This window comes from Lycorma delicatula, chromosome 8 (assembly GCF_047948215.1).
Source record: "Lycorma delicatula isolate Av1 chromosome 8, ASM4794821v1, whole genome shotgun sequence".
NCBI lineage: Eukaryota > Metazoa > Arthropoda > Insecta > Hemiptera > Fulgoridae > Lycorma > Lycorma delicatula.
In genome coordinates, this window is record NC_134462.1 from 71,205,182 (window position 1) to 71,228,916 (window position 23,735).

Consider the following 23,735-nt stretch of genomic DNA (forward strand, 5'->3'; position numbering starts at 1 on the left):
AGAACACAGAAGCATTGAAAATATTAATCCCTTTCGCCATGTCTTACCTCTTAGAAAAGGATTCTTCATCTGTGTTTGCGCTAAAAACTAACTATAAGAATCATCTATCACTTGAAAATAATTTGCTTTTGTGTGTTTCTAACTTAGATCCACATTTGAAAAAACTTAAATGAAAAACCAAAGCAACCGATATTTTCTTTTCTTTACATGTGTACCTATAAATATAAGTAAAACGTTCATAATAAATGATTTTTTTCTCATAAAATTATTTCATTATTTACATGTAAAGTTGTAGGCTAATTTCACAATCCCGCTTTCATATCACCACGACCCCCCAGGTTGAGAAACGCAGATAGAGAGATGAATAAGTAAAAGTAAATGTAAATTAAATCATAAAAATTCAATAAATAAATACAGATGAATTAGAAAAGTATTAATAATAATTAAATCACTTTATTTGGACTTGCCAGTCTGAGTGAGAGTGTAAAATGGTTTGTCTTATATTACACTACTCTTTCACTTTCAATTAGGATTGCCCAAAACAATATATTATATCATAGTTTTTTGATTTTTTATAGATACAGGTAAAAATACATTCTTTAAATGTTTTATTAGTACTTGTTTTTATTTATTTATTATTACTAATATTTCTTTTGTATTCTTTTATTTATTTTATATTTATCTTTCAATTTTTATCTATCTTTCAATTTCATATCTACTTTTACTTATTACTCTGTATCTTTTGATGAAGATTGTTTTGTAGTTAAAATGCGCTGTTTCTGAATAGATCTTGAATATTTCTCTTTGTAATTTTAATATAACATTAAATTTACCTGTATTTAGTTCCTGACTGTTATACCATAAAACAGGGAAATTATTGTTAATAGTAAAAAAAGATACACTGTCCATCTGAATTTTTACATTTCTCAATACTTTAATGTCCTCTGAGCCCAAATATACAAATATATCAGTTATAAATTTCTGTAAAAATTAAAAAAAAAATCTGATAAAAAATGAAGATATACTGGGTGTAATATTTGAATCTGGATAGAAGGTAATGGAAATTCTACTCTTTTAAAATGAAAAATCTGTTCATCTTAGTTTTATAAACTAATATAGTGTTTCAACCTGATGATTTGAAAATGTTTTACAATATTTTCTGAATAATATCTAATTTTCAAACTTTTTTAAAGGTGTGGTTACAGTTTTTAAAGTTAATTTTTTATTTGAATAGTTGGATAATTGTCATTTGAGATTTTTTTGAGATGTAAAAAATTAGCGCAGGATTGAATTTTTTATATATTTTTACCAGTTTTAAGAAATCAATCTGTAACATTTTTATAATTTTTCTTTAGATAAGAAAACAACTGAAATCTTTAGGATAAAAATAATTTTCTATATATGATTGAGGGAGGAGTTAAACTTTAGTTCTATATAAATGACAGCAAAACTGTTGCTAGTAATTTAAAACTTTTTAGTATTAATGGTTTGATTTTCAATATTCAATGTGAAATTATATATATTACTCGTAGTTAATTATGTTAAAATGATTTATATGACAGGATATTTTCATAATATCATTAAATATTGTATAATATATTTAAATATAAAATACTTATTTAATATAGAATGAATCTGTTTCATAAGTACAGTGGAATTATTATTATTTTGTGAATTTACATTTTGTTTTGTTCATGCATGTGTGAATTCTTTTCAGACAAGTCCTGACTGCCAAGCACTGTGCCAATAATGTTTATTGCCAAGGTTTAAGTCTAATATAAGTATACATACATTTCAAAAATAAAAATGTGAAATTTTATTGTGCAGCTGAGTGTATACCATGTGATAATCTGGAAGTCTCCAAGATATCTGATGCAGTGCCTTTATTAGATATGACTCTGATTACCTGTATCCTTTATTTTTCTTGTAATGACATGTTAAAAATGTGTTATGGTGAGAAACATTTTATTTAATATTAATTTTCAATATTTACATGTTGTGTAAATTATGTTTGCATGCTTCACAATGACATGCATTCTTAGGTTCATCATCTCGGTTTTCTGTTGTGTACATATTAAAGTTGTATTCTGCATATCTTATTACTTTCATTAGGATACAAAAAATTCATGATCTGTTACATAATTTTTATTATAACTACTTTTCTTATGAATATTTTCAACAAAAATATAGAAAAGAATTATTAATATGTAAATTAATGGATGATTGATGCAGTGTGGGAAGTGTTTTGTTGTATTATCCAGTTGCCTTTCACATTCTATGAATTATTATTATGTGAATAATTTTTGGCAGGTGTAAAAGCATTTGACATGAATAGAACAGTAAAGTCATTTAATTTTGTTTTTGGCAAAACTTCTGTTGAGTTGCTTTAACCTTTTTTCTCTTTCTTATATACACATCAATCAATGTAGTAATTTTTTTTTATGCCACATTTAAAATTATATACCAAATATCACATATTAATGAACTAAAATAGCATGCGATTTTATCTTTATTTATACAAAAATATTCTTTTTCAATGAGATTTGAGATATAAATTCCATATTTATTTCCTGTTTTTCTTTTAATCTTAAACTGATATAAGACTATATTTAAATACATGAAATACCGACTCATTAATTCTGCTTTAAAAAATTGATTGAAACATTAAATTTATAAATATGCACAGTAAATCAAGTGGGAACATATTGCAAAATGTAAATAATAATATTTTATTTTGTTTAGAAACAACAGTCAGATCTTCAATTACAGTCCCACAATGAAAGATGATTTTTGTATTGAATGAAAAATGCCAAGCCTGACCAGGATTTGAACTAGAACCTTCTGGATAAAAGCAGAGATACCATTCTAACATGGAAGTCAGCATTAATACTTTGGAGGTTGTATAACATTAATTTAAAAATATGTATTAAAAATCTCATAAAAAAAAATCTTGTTTCAGAGTGGTAGTGGTATCCTATTTTCTGCAATTTAATTTTCAGAATTATACTCCGGTACGTGGGATTTTCTTGGGCAAGGGCAAAAGAGTAATTCTGTAGATGGAATGTGAAGTTTATTTTCCTGGCAAGTTATACTGCAACGTACAATCTAATTGGGTTGGGTAAAGATAGCAATTGAGTGTTTTTGACCCCTTAAAAAAATCCTGTGATAATTGTCTCAAAAATCACCTTTAATTTTTTCGGTCATGAGACCTTGAGAAGTGAAAAATAATGCGATAAGTTCTGGTTTGTATGTGTGCAATGAGTGTGTATATATATATATATATATACAATTGTTGGGATTTATTTGGGTTTATAACTTGGATTAGATGGAATAAAACACTTCAGATTTGTTGTGATAACTTCTATGTACTTATATTGCATTGATAAAAGTATAGAGATTGGATCTCAAAAGGGAGGGAATACAGGAAAGACACAGGACATATATTTTGAAAATTTGTCAGGAAAGTTTAACAGTGCTATTGTTAACTTTTTTTTTTGATAAGAAATAGTTGAATAAATATTAAAAAGGCCATACCGAAAACTGAATTTGAGAACAAACTTGATATCATTTTGTATATCAGGCAATTAAACTAATTAAGCAGTTTGGTATAAAGGCAGTAATTAAAGTGTGTGGATTACTAAATAATTAAGTTAAAAATCATGATTAGATACACAAAGTGTGTAGCTATATTTATATATACGTTCGAAGAAATATTGTGTGTTCAAACTGTATGTAAAACTAATAACAGTTGTACGTGATATGACATGTGTTACAGATCACATTCTCACAAAGACATAAACATTTCTAAGAATAATAAGCATCCCATGCTGGCTTACTAAAGAAAGTGATGAGTGTAGTCGTTTTCAATTCTTTTCTTCACTGAGCCAAATTTATGGTTGTGTGTCGGCTTGCCAAGCCCACTGAAATCCAAGTGATATGCCGCTCAACAATGACACCTTCATTCTGTTTGCAATAATGAATGGCTATTTAGTAAAAATTATTACTATCAGAGAAAACTACTATGATTTGCACGTCAGGTGCTTTTCATACATTACAGTCATAAGAAAGACTGAATTATACAGTGTAAAGCAACAAATTAATGTAAAGTATAGGTGTGGAATATTGAAAGAATAGTTAAAATTATATTATAGAAAAAACATTTTTTATTTAAATTTTAGATAGGATTTTGTTTTATCCTATAGGCATTAGAGCAGTAGATTTATTGTACAACCGTGGAGAGGAAACAGAGTCCCTGACTCAATCCACAGGGAACCTCCTCTGCAGGAATACACAATGCATATTGAGATTCTGGTATCTTAAGAATAGCTCTAGCAGAGTCCTAGAAATGAAAAAAGGGAAGGAGTGGTTTGAAGGAATCTGAAAAGAAGTGGGTGGAGGACATCTGAGAATATGAAATTAAAAATCTCATTCAAATGATAATTCAAGGTTACCTCGAAGAGCGGACACCATCTTGCTCTCATTCCCTCAAAAGAATAGAGAATCATGTTCCTGGTCAACTTTGTATCAATCAGCTTAAATGTATGATATAACAAAATCATCTTTCTTCTAGAAATTGAAGGGACACCAAAGAGCAGGAGCATAGTTCCAGCATGAACAAGCTCACAAACTCTGAAATGTGTGTTATGGGAAAATAACTAACTAAACTATAGTGTTTAACTAGATCGCTATTAACAAAATAGAATAATTAGTATTATGTTAAATAAAGTCGACCTCACTGTCAGGTTTTTGACACTGAAAGTTTTTTTAATTAAAAAAACAAATAAAAAAAAATTCATTTTTATTTAAACATTCAACAAATTATTTGTAATTATTATTTAGGTGATGAAACTTTAACAGGAAAAAAATTTAAAAAATCAACATTTTTGCTAGATTTAAAATAAAAAACAAACAGGAAAATTATACTGAAATAAGGAAATAAATTTATTTATTTGTTGTAGAATATACTTTGTGTTAAATGTTAATTATGTTTTCAATCAATAAAAACAATTAACATAATTATTATATATGGTTTAAAATATTAATTTATATAAAAAATAATGTTTTGTAATTAGTTATGAAAAGACATAATCTTTTAAATTCAGGTTTAGTAAAAAAAATATTAAAATGAAAACAGCTAATTGTTTCAACTCTCAAGGAAATCTAAATGTGATTGTTGGATGACAAATTTCTTCATTTAGGTTCTTCAATCAGGTTAAAGGTATTTTAATTGCTTTTACATGTAATCTTAATCTTACATGAAAGTTATGGTGAACTCAGGAAATCATGCTAGATGACTAATTTTCTAAAATATTTTGTTACATCTCTCTTTTGTTATATTTTAAAACTAACAACTAGTTTCAATTCTAAAATTAGTATTCAAATTTTTGTAAATTAACCTTTGTTGTTTGCTTTTATCTCTTTTTATCATTTTATTCTAATCTATTCTTTTCTTTTAGTCTGATTTTATTTATTTGATTGACATTAACTAGGTCATTAATTGCCAACAACACAATGAAATTTATGTTACTATACGGTTAATGTGTGATTAACATAATAACATTTTTATTACTTTAAAAAAAAAAATAATAAACTAATTTCAAAAAGCCTACAAAAAACTAAAAATAAAATGTACATCTTGAATTTATTATTCATTAAACTTCGAATTTTTGTTCAAATTTAAGGGTAAATAAATTTTTGGTAGTATTTTTTATTTTAACGCCTACTTTAAAAAGTCGAAATTTATAGGATTAAACTTTTATTAGGGTAGTCTTTTAAAATCGTTTCTACTTTATATTACATTTTTTGCTATTATATTTGAAATATAAAGAAAGCATACAAAATGTGCTGCCCATCTAGTAAAAAAGCTGATAGTTAAAATCAAAAACTTGGATATTTATAAAAATAAGAACTGGAGAGAGTGAGAGCAGGTAACATCATACACTTTAACTAAACTTAACTTGCTAAGAGTGCTTGTCTAAGTACGCGCAGATATTACTAAAAGGTCTGGATATGAAAATCATCGTACAATATTAAAAATAGACTATAGATACAAAACGTAAGCATCACAACGCACTCTTGTTACTACATGCAACATTGGTTTTTAATTACAGTAGATTATTCTCGTTATAATATTGCTACAAGACCGGTAATGCGGACCTGAGTAACGGTTTCCTACCAATTAAGAAGAAAGTATTAGAAAATATAATAATGGGAGAAATCCAAAAAGGGGTTAAAAGGAACCCTTTTAGTAAAGGTACAGGTCCGTTTAACAATGGTCCTTTGCAGTACTGCTTACTGACACATCTAAACAGATGTTGTACCGTGGGAAGAGTTACTGAACCAGGATAGGAATTTCATGGGAATGTGTAGGGGCTCGGTCGATCGTTCTAACGCTCAACTGGGGTCTGGTCCGGCGGGTAAAGAACATAGGAGTATAAATACTCCGGGGAAAACCAGTTAAAAATCAGTTCCGCGAGGAAAGTCTCTGATGCAAGTTCTACGAATCTGTCTAAGCGAGACGTTATGTTGAGAGTCTGCGGGATATGAGTTCTGCGAGATGTCAGTAAGCGAGAGTATTCTGCAAGGAGGTCAGTGACGGAGCGAATTTCTAGTTTGGGTTCGACGCAATTACGGTGACGTTACAAGTAATTCCAGTACATGAAAGCAAGAAATGGTTCAGTGAGTTACTGTAAGACTATAGTGAAAAAGATAATGTACTAAATTTCATTCATTAATTGTTAGGGTAGTTTTATTTGTGAACATCAAAGGTATTTGTGCTGAAAGAACTTTATCTTGTCTTATCTATATCAATACAAGACAAGTGGTCATGATAATGGGTTGAATTCTGGTTTTCATTATTTATCTACCTGTAATAAATCCTGACCCTTACTTTAAATTCTGTTTTGTGTATAATCTCTGTTTATTATTATTGTTATTGACATTTATTATTATTATTTTGCTTCTACTATTATATCTGTGGTTGTGATTACTATTTTTATTATTGTAAGTTGTTTATTATCATCATTGTTATTGTCATTATTATTATAATTGATTTGTCTTGTTTTACTTATGTTCTTTAAATAATAAATTGTATTATATAAACATTTCCAATTGGCAATCTCTCAATATCCTGATCGAGCCGCGAACACGAAAAAATATATTAAGAAAAGCCGGCATCCGTGGCACGAGTGGTAGTATCTCGGCCTTTCATCCGGAGGTCCCGGGTTCTCGAATCCTGGTCAGATTTTTTTTTTTGGGCGAAAATCGCTTTCGCGTTATCATCGCCCGGGTCAAAATAATAACAAATTGCGATGTAAGGCCGCATAACATACGCAGTCCACAAGGATGTGATGCACAGCCAAGTGGCAGTCGCATCGGACGCACAGTGATGCGCCCTCCGTTGACATCAGGTATCCGTGAGTAGTTCCAGTATGACCTAATCGCAGTCGGCACAGGACTACTTCCTGTCGGCGATTCTTTCTGCATGATGAGTCCCATGGTAACGCCGTATCTTTGATTTGTTGGGAGTTTATTATCCTCTGTAGCGGTCCAGTCACCTTCTTCGAAGTGTATGTTTAATGTAATTAATAAAATCGGTAGTTGTAACTCGAGTGGTGAAAGACGGATGGCTACGTGCATCTTTAACAGCGGAATCCCCACATTCATTACTCAGGATTACCACACGGCTAGGGATCCAGTAGAAATTCACCTGTGTGTTGTGACGATTTAATTCGGCGATTGTATTATGAATTTTGGTGACATAGGATGTCTGGAATACAAATGCTCTAAAGCTTGGAGAGCACTATACAAATCGCTACAGATAAGGATGTGACGATATATTAATTTAATGATATTCAATTTTGATGGTGTTGCATCAAGATGGTACACCATCATTCATTTTGATGGATACAGTTCAGCATTGCAGACACTTGCAATACCAGGTAGACCGATTAACTATTTAGTCTCCATGAAGGATATGTACAGGGATAGGCTGGGAAAATAGAAGACGGGTCAAAATGTAAAGGTACATTAAACGCTGAGTGCACACACCCATTGGTGTTCTTGCACCAAGTTCTAGTGGTAAAGGAAAGTTGAATGTTAAAATAAGGGAAGGAGTAGGTTCTTCCATCCCACTCTGAAGTTTCATTATTCTCTTCACCTCTACAACTCCTTGGGGACGAAGCTCTTCAGCAGTTTCGCTGACGTCCATCTTAAGAAGATCCTGGCAAAGTAGCTGCAGAGACTAGGCCTGTGGGGATGCCAGCCCCCAAAGTCTTAAAGAATTAGACTCCCCATCAGAGGAATCCTGGTTAGGCAAAGCATTTTCATAGACTACAAAATTGTTATTTCATCTCATCCTCTGAAGTAATACTTGATCCTGCAAGATAAAAAAAAAATATATATATATATATATAATATATATTAAGAATGCCATAAACATTATTGAGTGATGGATAACAATGTTCAAAGCTATATGTATGCATTACTCGTACATATAATTTACACATTTGGAATAATGTATATTTTTATATTTAACACATTATAATTAATTTAGTTTTTCTCTATAGAAATTTCAAGTGCCTGTACACATTTTTTGGTTCTTAATAAATAAACAATTGTCATTAAGCTATGAAATTTATTTTGTTTCTATTTAAAATTGGCACTCTACTTGCATCACTACATAATTGTGCCCGTTAAAATAACTTTCTTCATTTGGTAACCAAGGTCTAGCATTCGAAGGTAAGCAAATTTTAAAATATTATTTATAATATTTATTTTAATATTTTTTGTCGGTAGACAACTGGGAAGGTTAGTATCACCCAAAATCAGTTGATCACTGATTTACAAATGAATAGGAAAAAAGCAATGATATATATTGTGTCAGTTATGTACAAAATTAAAGATTTCATCAAAATTATGTATCATTATTAAAAATAAAAATTGGTAACTTATTTTCTTATTCTTGAGCTTCTATTGGTTAGAATGTGTATCTGATACTACATCACCATGGTCAATAATATTTATTAAAATCTTCCTGTTGTCTACATTTTTTCAGTTCCCATCGATTTCTATTTATTTTATCATTCATGCTAAAAATTTATGTAATTAAAACTTTGTATCTTGTGTATTTATCGATTTCAGTTTAAAGTAATTTATAAAAATGAAATTCAGTAAAACTTGATAATATAATAAAACATTTTAGCTACAAAAATTATGTTGAATGTTAATATATCAGTAGATTACTGAATATTCCATGGAAGAACTAAACATTCTTAAAATAAGCCTATATGTCATGGGTGATATAGAGCTCATTGGCTTCACACTATAAAAATTACTGTGAATTTAATATTAGAACAAACATTTGAGCGTATCACAATAGAAGTTGACATGTAAGGATGTGCATAAGGATGTTATGTAATTTTAAAAATGGATCTGCCAAATGTAAATCAGCAAATTTCTCATTTACTGAAAACATGATATCCTTGCATCTAAAACTCATTGATTTATTTGGGACACATAAGGCTGGATTACAAATTCACTTTAATAATATAAATGTATTTTCAAAAATACAATAAAAATTTTTCTAAAGATTTCATTCTAATGAAGTATGAAATACCAATTTAATAGATAAATGCTTTAAATATGTCATATGTTTTTAATATCACATGTTTAACTTTTGTATCAGGTCTAAGCCATTTACTCTGATGAATATTAGTTGTATACGCGTTTTTACTTTTTATTCACAAATTTAAAACCTAATTGTGTAAAATTAAACATGTAACATTTAATTTTTTATCTACAGCAGAATTGTACATTTTTTACAATGACCATGACTGTGGAGAAATTTGAAGGTGATATGTCTTTGTTACAGCATGAGATGTGAGATGAATCTATAAAACAGGGTTAAACATAAATAAATCTTTAATTAGGTAAAATAATATCACAAAGGCAGAAAAAAAGAAAAATTAAGGAAAGTTAAGTAATGTAAATTTAAATATCATCTGATAATGATTTAACGCTTCAAGCTCTGGCACAGAGAAAAACTGAATTTTAAGTTTTGTTAATTTTTTTCCTGTAAAATAAATGTATCAATTTAATTTTGGTTAGGTAAATATTTTATGTTGGCCTCTGTGGCGCGATTGGTAGCGTCTCAGCCTTTCATCTGGAGGTCCCGGGTTTGAATCCCGTTCAGGCATGGCATTTTCACACGCTACAAAAATTGTCATTTATCTCATTCTCTGAAGCAATACCTAATGTTGGTCCTGGAGGTTAAAAAAAAATGTAGTAAGTAGGTATATATTTTATAGCTATGTGGATTTATTCATTAACAATAATTTACTATTTATAATCTCTTTTTTTAATTCAAGACAGGCTCTGCATTTTGAAAACTAAAAAATTCATTTCTCATGCTGAAAAATATTAAAGTGGTTGTGATTGGGCATTGGTCTATAAATAATAACTACAGAGTGAGCAAATTAAGGTGTTGGTATAAAACTGACTTTTTTTATTAAACAGTTTCATGTTTAAGCCTAATTCTGATCACTAAAAATTAAATTGCATAATTACCACTATCCTATGAAAATAATATTTAAACCTTCTTTAAAATAGATTCACTGGTCCATTCATTGATGGACCAGTGAATCTACTTTACTTAGTCCTCATACAGAAATCTAAAATTACAATATTGTCATGTCATGTATACAGCTGATAGGATTGTAAAGGTGCTACACACCCACCTTTAGTTTAACTTCCAATATCATATACACCCGATCAGAAATAAGTCATTGACAATTTGTAATGAATTTAAATATAATTATTGGTTTGTAATTTCAACATTTAAAATGTTTTAAATGTGAACACTAATTTAAGACTGATGTACATAGGACATTGCCATTAATCAAACCTTAACTAAAGATCACAGATATCGATAGTAGTTGTAATCAATTAAATGTATTTTGTAGTCTATATTTTATCCAGGGTTCTACAGCATTATAGAAAACTTGATCAGCAGTAACTAAAATATTAACTATATGATTAAATTCCAATAAATGTATAAATCATTGTTTCATTACAGAATGATTTCTAACTGTTCCAATCTTTCTTATGGAAAGCATTGAGTGTAAAGGACCTGAGGAAAACTCCAGGCATAATTGTTTTCTCTGATAGTAATGTTATTCACAGTACATCCAGCAATAGAATAGTGTTACTAATAAAGCTAAATATCACCTACACTTTTGTGGCTTGGCGTGATGATATACAACCATATATATTTGGCTTACTTAAGAATTCTTAAATTTTCTTAGTAAGCCGACATACGATACATGTTATTCTTAAAGATGGTTAGGTCATTTTCAGGAGTGACTTTGATTTAAATTGTCTACAAACACTACAGTTATGGCATTTACCTATATAATGTAGTCGGATGATAATCTCTTGTTACTTAGAAAAATGTAGCAGCGCTTATTTTTATACTTGTATTATTACTGTGTATAGTTATAAGTTTTATTCTAACCAGGGATCCAAAAACATTATTCAGACATTGCTATTCATATAGATGTAAAAAGCTTTAGTTATTGTTACATATTGTGCAGATTTCTACATGTAATTTTATTGTAGCACAACCATGAACTATGTTGTTGAAAAGAGACTACTAAAAATATTTTTAACTACAATGTGGTATGTATTAAAGTTTTATTTTAATGAAAAAACAAAATATTTATTCAAGAAAAACACTTCATGTGAAATGTAACAAAGTTTACATATTGCTAACAGATAACAAACACATTTTAAATATTTTGAGTCTGTTTTATATGTTATGTTACATCATTTTCTCATCAACTCTTAACTGAATCATGCTTAATAGCGTAACCTCCTCCTTCTCAGGTAAACTTTTAAGAATTACCTATAAAAGTAGATCACTTTTATTATTCTGTTGCGTACGTGTCAGAAGAATTTAGATTCAGCTGCTTTTATAACAGTTTCTTGACAAAATCATGTATTTATCGGATTTCAACTAAAAAAAACAAAAACATGGTTGTTATATATTGTGTTATTTAATTCATGTTCTAAAAGAGATTAAGGTCTCCCTTATTACAGAGGTTACTACTTGATTTGTTTGTCTCTATATCTTTGGTGAAATATTAAACTATCATATAAGTTTTACTAATATTACCAGTTACAAAAGGTTTTTACTTAAAAGACTTTCGGTTTTATTTTACACAAAAAGAAAAACATTTTGAAAAGAAAAAAAAATATTTTACACAAAAAGAAAAACAGTTGTTGAATTAAATTTAGAAATAGAAAAGAATCAAAAACTATTTATAAAAATTACATTAAAATTTATAACAAGACACCCGTTTCAGTAATTAAGAAATTATCAACAGTAGATACAAATTAATTTGCCTTTTTAAAGGCAAATTTTGCAAATTAATTTGCAAAATTTTAACTTTTGCCTGTAAGCAATGCTAAATTGATTTAGACAATCTCAGTTGAAAGTGGAAGTAACTTGAAGATAATTTAATCTATCATTCAATTTCCAACTCAGACTACTCAACATGACATACTAGTCATGATTGTTTGTATGACATGTTCCTAAATTAATGGTCTTGATTCAGTTCTTGATAAGGATCTGAATTTTTGTCCATTAAGGTAAAATTAGCAGTGCAGTCACTATGCCAATGAAAAATATAAAGTAAATTAATTATATATCTTTTGGTTGAGTTAACTGATAATAGTTTTCTGAGAATAATCTTTACCTTACCAGATAATTGTTTATGTTTGCTTGCATCATGTTATTCTTTCGTGTAACTGCATCACATTATTTTTAAATGAATATTGTAACAAACCTGTAATTAATGTAAATTAACTAAAGAAGCAATCAATGGAAAAAAAAGATGTAAATATCAAACTGATCTATCATAAGTAGTTTCACAAAAGTAAGTAAGAAACCAGATTTGAAGTAGATAAACTATATTGTTTTTAAAAGAGTATTTATAGTAATAACAATTATTCTACATCAGTAGATATTGGACCAGGTCAAAGATCTAGAAAAATATTCAAAATCAAATTTAAAACTGGAAATGATTTTAGCTGTTGAACATTTTTTTTTTGTTCAAATTTGGTTTTAAATGAAAATTTTCCTTGTAATATTGTTTTTTTATCTGAATTTAATAAATCATGTAGCTGGGGTTCGAAACATTTTTAACAATCACTATTCATTTCATTATCTACATGCAAGGATAAGCTTAAGGAGGAATAATCTACTAGGAAACAAACTGTCCTCACATATGACAAGTTTCACGTAATATAAAATTGAGTTATGTTCCTGGTTTCACTAAGTTTATTTGTTGGAAAAAATACAGATTTTCACTTTGAGAAGACATAGTTGTAAATGAATAAATAACCCATACTTCTGAGATACACAAAGAATTTGTAGTCGTTAAAATTTTGTTTCTGTAAGGAATAGGCAATTCAAGATGTTTAGCGATCAACTTATCTAGTCATGAGTTCATCATCATTAGAGTAGTGGGAAATTATTTTCTTCTGATCATTAACTAACTGTTAATGTATTACAAAGATCATATCAAGAATGGATAGGTGTGCTACTCCAGAGCACACCTATGGTGTTGCTCTTGTTTAGAGCAACATCATAAAATACAAAATTTATTAATTATAAAATAAAAAACAGAAGTGGCCAAATTCCGTACTAATGAATTAAATTATAATTACTTGAAATAATAAATTAAATATGTGAAGTTACTAAACAGATTATATGTAATTACAAATAAATAACAATTCAGAAGCAATAATAAAAATTATTTTAACATACATTTATGTAAAAAGAAACTTCAGGAGCTTTTTTCATTAATTAGTACTATATAAAAACTCATCAACATGTAAAAAAATGATTTATTTTCATTTCTATAAATTGGTTTATAAGAATTCAATACATGGACCATATTCATGGATAATCACTGAGCAACCATTGCAGTTTGACAACTACTTAAATTAAAAACCTTACATATATAATATATTTATTTATGGAATTAATTTTTTGTACTACAATATCACAAATAAATTGTAAATTACAACAGTTTTTGTTTTATCGCATTGCGTAACGTCCTTGAAATAAATGAAGCATCATTTACTAGACCAAACTTCATTTAGAATTCAGTCGGGTTTCAAAGTTTCTTTATGTTAGGGAACTATGTTTGAAATTAACTGAGAAGGGGAAGCATGTAGCCAGTCGTTCTGTTCTGAATAGTTTAACGTGACAAGCCTGCAGACCAGGCAAGCAGGCGTGATGGCGTGATTGTTGCAGTTATTGGCTCGTCCTTGGACTATTGTAATTTGATGGGTAAGAGAAGGGACCGACCGCTATAGTTCAGTGAAGAGAAGATTAATATAAAACAGCGTAGTTTGTTATGAAGTGCAACGTAATGCCTTTTTTACCTTTCTCAACTATTTATATTCGAACAAAAAAAAAAGAAAGTAAAAAAAAATTCCGTCGTAATGATAGTAGTTATTAACTGTTAACTATTTTCATTGCATTTCCTGTTCCAGTTATGTATTACGGTGAATAATTAACCTAACTTTACTATCATAATTGTGTTATTCATTCCAATAATTATGAATGTCAAATAATCAGTCATCTTAATTAACAGTTTTGCGTACTACTTTTAATTATTACTGAATTTTTTTATATTTCTGGTTGTCATTTTATTTGTTATTATTTATTTTCATTGACATTTTCTAAATATTTGTTTTGTTATTACTTGAATACTTGCGTATAGTAAATCTTTTATTAAAGTTTTTTTCTTTTGCTATTAAGAATATTATAAAAATCTCATTACGGGAATCATATCTCTTACAAAACCAGACAGGGTTCAAAATTTTACTACAGTAAAAATGAAATTTTAAAATAAAACGTACTTTTGATTTAAGCCTCACATTTCATCCAATTATAAACTTATATGGTTACAATTACATCTAATATTTTCATAAAATCTAAGTGATTGTGGTGGTTCTGGCCTCCGTGGTGGGAGTGGTGGTAGCGTCACGACCTTTTATCCGGAGGTCTCGGGTTCGATTGCGGTTAGGTATGGCATTTTCACAAGCTACAAAATTATAATTTTATCTCATCCTCTGAAGTAATATCTAACGGTGGTCTCGGAGGCTTAAAAAAATGTAGTGGTAAAAGAATAATTCACATAAAATGGCGTTCCCAAAATATTCGTAGATTGACCTCAAATGATTGATTTTCTCATTGGGTTCTTAATACATTAATATCTAATTTTTAAAATTTTTGGCTCTAAATATGAATATGAATCGTTCAAGGTGTTAAAGAAGTTATGAGTAAGTACTGATTCATCCTCAAATGCCAAAGGGTCTTTTGAAGAAAAAAAAAATACATTTATGTGGGATTAATAAATATTTTTTATAACAGTTAAAATTATACGGAAAAAATGGAGATGAATGTATTGAATTTATATTTTTTTAATTAATGTATAGTAGTCTTTAAAAAACTAATTATTTATAATTTTTTAGTTCTTTTAAAATTACGATTTTCAGAATTTGGCACAAAATTAAAAACTATTACAAAACTTCTGTTTCTAAAGGCTTCCAAAAGTCAAAATTTATAGAATTTAATAACTATTTTTTTTTTTTTTTTTTTTTATAAAAAGATTTAAAGTTGATTTATTGTTTTTAAAACTTATGTTCCATTATTTATTTTTATTTAAAATACGGATAGGCTAGAAAAAAACGCTACCGGTATGAAAAACAGCTATTCGCAAGAACTATAAAGGGGAAAAACTTGCGTTATGAAACGTTATAAAGATTACAAAGAAAAAACATAAGTAAACTGCAGACGAACGTGAACTAAGGTTCTTTAGAATGCCGTAAAACTCTGGTACCACTATAAAACAAAACATGGTAAAAAGATCTTTTAGTAAAAATTTATTTTAAAACATCTTTTGTTAAACACTTTGATTATATCAACTGAAACAGCCGAAAATGCTTTTGTAACAAGTTTTAAAACTTTTATTCCTTAACTCCTCTTTCTGTCTCAATATATCGAGTGAAGAGGAAATTCTTTTTGCAACTTCCGTATGTGTTGTGCTATTCGAATATAAACCCAGGGCAAAAAGACGGTTTTGGATTAGACCGTTCTCTTCAAGCGATAAATAAATACAGTGCTTTTTGAACCGAAGGGAATTTTAAGACTTCTTGTTTATGAAAAGGCTGGAGTTTAACTAACAAACTTATGCAGAAGAAACATAAGTTTATGGAATTTCATTAGAGTCCAGAAACAGAATACATTGTGAAGAATATAAAAATATAAAATTACTTTTTACTTAACTATAGTTAACGGTCCTGCAAATGTTTTAAATAGATTACTTCGACTCTTTTCCAATCCTGGATGGAAAACATAAAACATGTCTTAAAACACGAAAGTTGTTACCAAACATCATTCTTATGTTTAAAGCCGAAAGGCTGATGTTTTCCTGTCTGTATGTTGTCGCATGACGCGAGAAGCAACTGACCTATTGCTTTCAAATTTTTTGGATACATTCGCGTTATTCCAGGGAAGGTTTTAAGGCAAAGACCAAGGGTCTAGCCCCATTGGGGGTGAAGTTGTCAATTAAAGATATTCAGTTAAGAAGAAGAAAATTAAATATTAAATTAATTTCTGTACCATGAAAAACAGGATAATTTGTGAAGTTTTCCTCGTCAAAGGTCTGTGAACTGTAGTTACCATAGTTACTATTATTATTATTCTTTCTTTTGTATTTAGTATCTTTTTCCGGTTTCTATAAACCCTGGTACTTTAATTGTTATTTATCAGTATTATTCTCACAAACATGTGGGTAAAAGAACAATGCGCAAACACTAGCGACCGGCTAGTGTTTTAAAAAACATTTCTTTTGAGTTTGTAATTAGTGTATAAATCATTGTTTTAAGACAAATATTTTATAAATTTATTACATAGTGCATATTTTAATATATGTATTATTAACTTTTAACCCTAAAAATGTTTCTAGCTAATATTCATTACTCTATAAAAATCCAGTAATAAAACAAAATTATAGAAAACAAATATTTTCAAATCGGCTACATAGCCAGTATAATTTTTTGTTTAAAAAATTCTCCATTTAAGTTATAAGGAAAATTTTACAGTGAGATCAAAGAGAGAAGATATTTTTAAATATAAAAAACGCTGACAACACAGCTGTAGGACTTTCTTGTCACGCGGCTTTTTTCTGATGCACGGCTTACACACACAACTTAATTTAAAATGTCAGTGCTACACTAGCGTTCCTTGTGGTGACAGGGGGTACTATTGACGTATTGTACCCATTTAACCACTAGTTTAGAGCATTTTTTGAGGTGGGGTGCGACTTTGCAAAATTTATTTGCAAATATTATCTTTTAATTGTTAATAAATGTGCCTAAGAAAAATAAGGCCTTAATTAGGCGACATCTCGAGATGCTGAGAGTGACTTTACTCTACAGCCTCACCTCCTTGACCTTTTAAGTTGAAAATTTAATGACATCAATCCCCGTATACAGAAGTAATCTGATCAAGTTTGGTCAAAATCGGTCTAGTAGTTATGGAATTGTAAGGTGATTTAGAGGCCAACACCAAACACATATATGTACGAGGGTAAGTCAATTATCCGCAATTTAGTTATATTTTTGTTTATGTTAGCAGTACTGTCATATTGCGTAGATTACGCATACGTGGTTTAATTGTTGTTATGTCTGTGCAGGTTTGATGCTGCTAGGTAAGTTCCATTATCGCTGCCCTGCCGTTAACCATGGCTGCTCCGCTTTCTGTTTGCACCGAAGAAGAGCAACGTTCAGCGATCCGTTTTTTCTGGTCGGAAGGTGTATCAGGGGCCAAAATTCATCGAAGACATTCGGTACAGTACGGGAACAGTGTGCTGCCGCAACGAAGTGTCTACGAATGGATTGAAAAATTCAAAAATGGTCGCACAAGTGTTACGCACGACGAAGGAGCCGGACGACCGTTTACACAAATGAGGAAAACATTGAACGTACACGTGACATGGTTTTCTTAGGTAGACAAGTAACTATTGATGAAGTGGGACGTCGTCTGCAAATTAGTCACGGTTCTGCCTACGAAATCATCCACAATAGACTTGGGTTTCATGAAGTCTGTGCAAGATGGGTCCCAAAACAACTCACACAGTCGCTTAAACAAACGCGCTAGGACATCTACCAAAAACATTTGGATCGCTATAGTAACGAACGACACATCTTCTTAGACAAAATCATCATTGGTGACGAAACATGGATCCATTATTGCGAGCCGGAGAGTAAACGGCAGAATATGGAATGGAAACGTCCAAATTCGACCTGCAAAAAAAAAGTTCAAGACCCAACCGTCCGCAGGAAAACTGATTTTTACGGTTTTTTGGGACTCAGAAGGTCCAGTACTGGAATATTATGAGAAAAGGGACAGGACAATAAAGAGTGCGCGTTACAGCGAGATGCTTACTGCCAAGCTGAAACATTCAGCTTGGCTTCAACAGCAAACGATTGTTGTCAAAAGGTGTTGTGTTGTTGCACGACAATGCCCGTCCACATACTGCTGCCCACACTGCTGAAACGCTCCAGAAACTCTACTTTGAAGTATTGGCTCATTTTCCGTATAGTCCTGATCTTGCCCCTTCTGACTACCACTTGTTTGGTCCACTCAAAGAGGCATTAAGGAGCCGTCGATTTACCTCGGACGAAACAGTGAAAGAAGCGGTGCATTCCTGGCTCGCAGCTCAACCGAAAACCTTTTTTTATGAGGGTATCAGGAAGCTTGTGCAACGATGGACCAAGTGCGTTGAAATGAAAGGGGACTATGTTAAAAAATGATGTACATGTAAGTTTCTTATTTGTATTGCAATAAAATTTATAACTACATTGCGGGTAATAATTGACTTATCCTCGTACCTACGAACATTAACAATCGGAAAACTTTCATCTGGTTTTTAGGGTTCCTTAGATATAAAAACGCCATGATCCGGTGAAAACCACATATTCCCAAATTGGACCGATTGCAATACTTTCCCTTCTACAGCTATAGCTCTGCTATAGTGCTAGACGGGAAAGCAAAAAAGTGTCATAGAAACAGTCCAGTCGGTGAAGAGTAGGATTTGAATGCTAGATCGTGGATACTGGTGTTCTTTGGTGGTTGGGTTTCAATTAACCACACTTCATTTACACACATACATATCATCCTCATTCATCCTCTGAAGTATTATCTAAAAAAACGGTAGTTACCGGAGGCTAAACAGGAAAAAAAGAAGAAGAAGAAGTCGGTGAAGAGTAAGATATAAAGTATAAATAAGATATGTATATGGCTCGAATTGAGATCCTCCTTTTCTTGAAGTGTTTTTTGAACATATGCTATCCTAAATGAGGATAACCAATATGAAATAAATCTTCACTTTTTCGAACCTGAAGAGTGTTTATTTCGGATTATCCATTTTTGGCCGATCGTCTTTTGATTGTTTTTAAATTGACAATTTTTGTTTTTGAAAAAAAGTGTCGTTAATTAGTCTATTGAAAATCTTTCGAGTTGAATCTAATTTTCTAATGTTAAATTAATTTTAACTTTTATATTTAACAATGCGGTTTTAAAAATGTTTAATCGATTTTAACGATGTTTTATATTTCGTTTTAAGGGATTTTCTGAATTCTTCGAAGAATATAATTCCTCATTTTTTAATTTATTTCTTCAGTATTTTCTTTTCGTAAGACGTATACTTATGTAAAGTAAAACCACACACAGTAATTTGAAACATTATATCTTATATCAATTTAATAGTTATTTCTTTTATTATTTTTACTTCTTTACTTAAGCACTCAACTGAGCGAAGTCAGCCTAAGTATACAGTTGTAGTAACACAAAATGGTTCGTAAAATTGTATGACGTCACGTCACGCTGATAGAGTTAACTTGTGCGTAGTACTCAACGTAAGACGTATACTTCATTCAAGTTATGTTTGCAGATGTAGTTGATTCGAGTGTAAATGTTAAACTTCTGTAGCCAATCAATAACTAGACTTAAATTGATAGTTGACCTTCAAAGATATAATTGTTAAGTTAATACAAAACACTTTCTTACCGCCGATTGTGTTTTGTGTTTCTTTAACCGTACCCATCTCAAGATGAATTAAATTATTTCTTCCTATTTTCAAGTACACCTCATTTATCATCACATGAAGTTAATGCAATATAGGTATTAACTTTTTACAGCTTTTATATAAAAAATAATATATATATATATACTTATATATTATGTTTTACTAAAAACACGAATATAATTATATTATCGTCCTACTATACAATTGCCATAGGAATTTCCTTCATGTTTCGCCGCATGAATGTTACAGGATCATCATGGAATCAAGATTACCCACTCACGTTTCGTTAGTTTTACGTAAAAAAAGATATCACATCACAGTATTATGTATTAAAGTATATATTTACAAAAAGCACGCAAAATTTCCATGTTTGCCGGTTTAAGTCTAATCAGTTAGGCCTAAACTTAGACCGAATAACGCGGCAATTTTTCGTGCTTTATGTAAATATATCCTTTAATATGTAATATTGTAATTATACGTCAGGAAAAGATTTTTGAAAGTGTATGTTTTAAATGTCAGGAAAAGATTTTTGAAAGTGTATGTTTGGAGTGTCGCTTTATATGGAAGTGAAGCTAGGACGATCGGAGTATCTGAGAAGAAAAGATTAGAAGCTTTTGAAATTTGGTGCTATAGGAGAATGTTAAAAATCAGATGGGTGGATAAAGTGACAAATGAAGAGGTATTGAGGCAAATTAATGAAGAAAGAAGCATTTGGAAAAATATAGTTAAAAGAAGAGACAGACTTATAGGCCACATACTAAGGCATCCTTGAATAGTCGCTTTAATATTGGAAGGACAGGTAGAAGGGAAAAATTGTGTAGGCAGGCCACGTTTGGAATATGTAAAACAAATTGTTAGGGATGTAGGATGTAGAGGGTATACTGAAATGAAACGACTAGCACTAGATAGGGAATCTTGGAGAGCTGCATCAAACCAGTCAAATGACTGAAGACAAAAAAAAAACGTAATATTGTGATGTGATGTGTTTTTTTTACGTAAGACTGATGGATGATTTTCATTCCCTGATGTTACTGATATATTGGTGGGGCAAAGTGAAACACGTGGGAGAAAATATTCCTGTGACAAATATATGGTAAGACGATAATATAATTATATATGTAGATACACACACGCGCACGCGCGCGCGTATTAATAAAAATAACAGTTAATTTGTTTGTTATTGTAAATCTCTTAAGAAATCGTGTACATCATATCCTGCACATACAACAATATCCACGCACTATATATTACGAATTGCATTATATATTTGCCGATGAGTTTGAAGCTTAATGACTCGCCTCATAAAAGAAGTAAAACATCAACAGTAGTTTTATTCTCCGATCAGTTTTAGGATAATGAATTTTTTGATAATTCATTATTGAAATTTGTCATTAAAAAAAAAAGAAGCTAATGAAAAATGAAAAAAAAATACTCGTTTTTGACTAATTTTTTATATAACTCGTGTGAAACGAACAAAAAAATTGTTAAACATGTCCTACTTACCGCCTAATAATCAAATTTTGTTCATTATTCTCTCTAATTTGGATATTTTTGCACACTTGATTTAACCGATATCGGTATTTTTAATGGAATAGCTATTTTAATGAAGAAATATTTAAAAATTCAAAACATTGGTAAATTCGCATTGATTAACTTAGTAAGAAAATGCACATATTAATAAAATAAATAAATAACCATCGTTAGGTTATGGATAAAAATGATATTTGTAAATAAAAAATGTAGTTAAGTATTTTGCGCTAGTACACTCGACGTTCAAAATAAAGTTTGTATGAAAATTATTTATTCGGTGATTTTTCTTAATAGTAGATTTGAATGAATAAATCTTTATTTCCCTTGTTCAAAATATGACATAAAAAAAATTGCATATAATTAGGAAACATGGTAGTACCTGCGAAGGATAATCTATGCGCAGATGTAAGACGCTTTATATAATATTTCTAAAACGGGATTATAAAAATTAAAACTATTTTTAAAATAAATAGTATCAACTAAAAGTTCTACAAAAATAAATAAAAGTTCTTACAAAAAAAAACATAATTGTTGAAGATTGAGATAAATTAAAATTTATACTTATTATCTTAGAAAAACGACGAAAGAATACCAAAAAAAATTGAACATAATAATACTGTAACATATGAACACCCGCACCCATTGATTAAAATTCAACATTTTAGATTTAGTGATACCAAGAAGATACAAGATTATGAAGATGATGTAATTAACATTTTATATTGTTGTACATTTTTATGCATATTTTATTGTACAATTTGGTGTAAAATCGCTGTGCAGTATGGCTTAGAATTGCGTGGTGCATTCTGTTCTTTCGGCGTTAGGTTGGTTGCTCTGTAGGTTCGTTAGGCGTTGTTCAGTAATAAACCAATGCGTAAGTTGAGTTGTGATTGAACGTGCTAGGTTTCGATTTGTTGTTTGCTTTATCGTAATCAATAGTTGCGAAAACGTAATGGTTCTTTCAGTACAGGAACGCATTTTTCTCGTACTCGTATTTCGTGAAAGTATACTAATTTAGTGAAGTACAAGTCTTCTGAAAAGTTTCCAAATACTCCTGTTCCTCATCGCATTCCAGTTCGAACTCTAATCGAAAGATTTCGGGCAACAGGTTCTCTTAAAGACACTGATCAAAGTGGAAGACCACCTAAACTAAACGAACAGAAGCTGATTGATATTTTTGAAGCTGTGACCGAAAGTCCGTCAAAGTCAATGCGTAAGTTAGCACAGCAGCAATAGATCGAACTTGCTACCGCACATAAAGCTGTAAGAAATGAATTGAAACTTTTCTCCTACAAAGTAATGTGTGTTCAAGAACTGAAACCTACAGATTATTCCAAAAGACTAAATTATTTGCAAAGCTTTAAATGTTTTATTGACCAAAATTCTGTAGGTATCATTGACATTAATCTTTTACAGATGAAGGGTGGTTTCATCTTGGAGAATATATTAATTCACAAAATACACGACTGTATTCAACAACTAATTCCCATAAATTACACGAAGCGAAAATTGGAGTCTGGGTGGCGTAAGTAGAACGTGTATCGTGAGCCCAATGTTTTTTTTAAAATAAATTAATAGTGATCGTTATTGTGCTGTTTTAACAAACATCTTTAGTAAATTAACAAGAGTGGAAATCAATCACGGTTGGTTCCAACAAGATGGCGCCATAGCGTACACAGCTAACAGTCGAATAACCTTTTTACGAAATGTCTTTGGTGAACGAATAATTTCAAGGGATTTGTGGCCTGCACGATTGCCCGATCTGATTGCCTCAGATTACTTTTTACGGGGAGCAGTGTGTAGCAACAGACCATGTACGATTAACGTACTAAAAATTGCAATAACGGCATAAGTACGACATATTCCAGTATATCAGCTGGATAAAGTGGTTGAAAAAAAATTAAAACGTATGCACTGTTGTATTCATGTTGAAGGAGGTCATTTTCAAAAATCCATCGGGTTGGTATAATGGTGAACTCGTCATCGCAAATCAGCTGATTTCGAAGTCGAGAGTTTTAAGGTTCAAATCCTAGTGAAGGC

General features: G+C 30.3%; 2 long non-coding RNA genes across 2 annotated transcripts in view; one reads left to right on the forward strand and one right to left on the reverse strand.

The window, feature by feature from the left end:
- The first annotated feature begins 1,787 nt into the window (after positions 1 to 1,787).
- LOC142329216 (uncharacterized) overlaps positions 1,788 to 23,735 on the forward strand; it is a 36,052-nt gene continuing 14,104 nt past the window's right edge. The window contains exons 1-2 of the long non-coding RNA XR_012757441.1: positions 1,788 to 1,953; positions 2,743 to 2,897. This is a non-coding gene — a long non-coding RNA (uncharacterized LOC142329216). The remainder of the gene's footprint in view (positions 1,954 to 2,742; positions 2,898 to 23,735) is intronic.
- The window catches only part of LOC142329215 (uncharacterized), a 37,125-nt gene continuing 21,697 nt past the window's right edge, over positions 8,308 to 23,735 (reverse strand). The window contains exons 2-3 of the long non-coding RNA XR_012757440.1: positions 11,903 to 12,013; positions 8,308 to 8,377 (exon numbers count right to left, since the gene is read on the reverse strand). This is a non-coding gene — a long non-coding RNA (uncharacterized LOC142329215). The remainder of the gene's footprint in view (positions 8,378 to 11,902; positions 12,014 to 23,735) is intronic.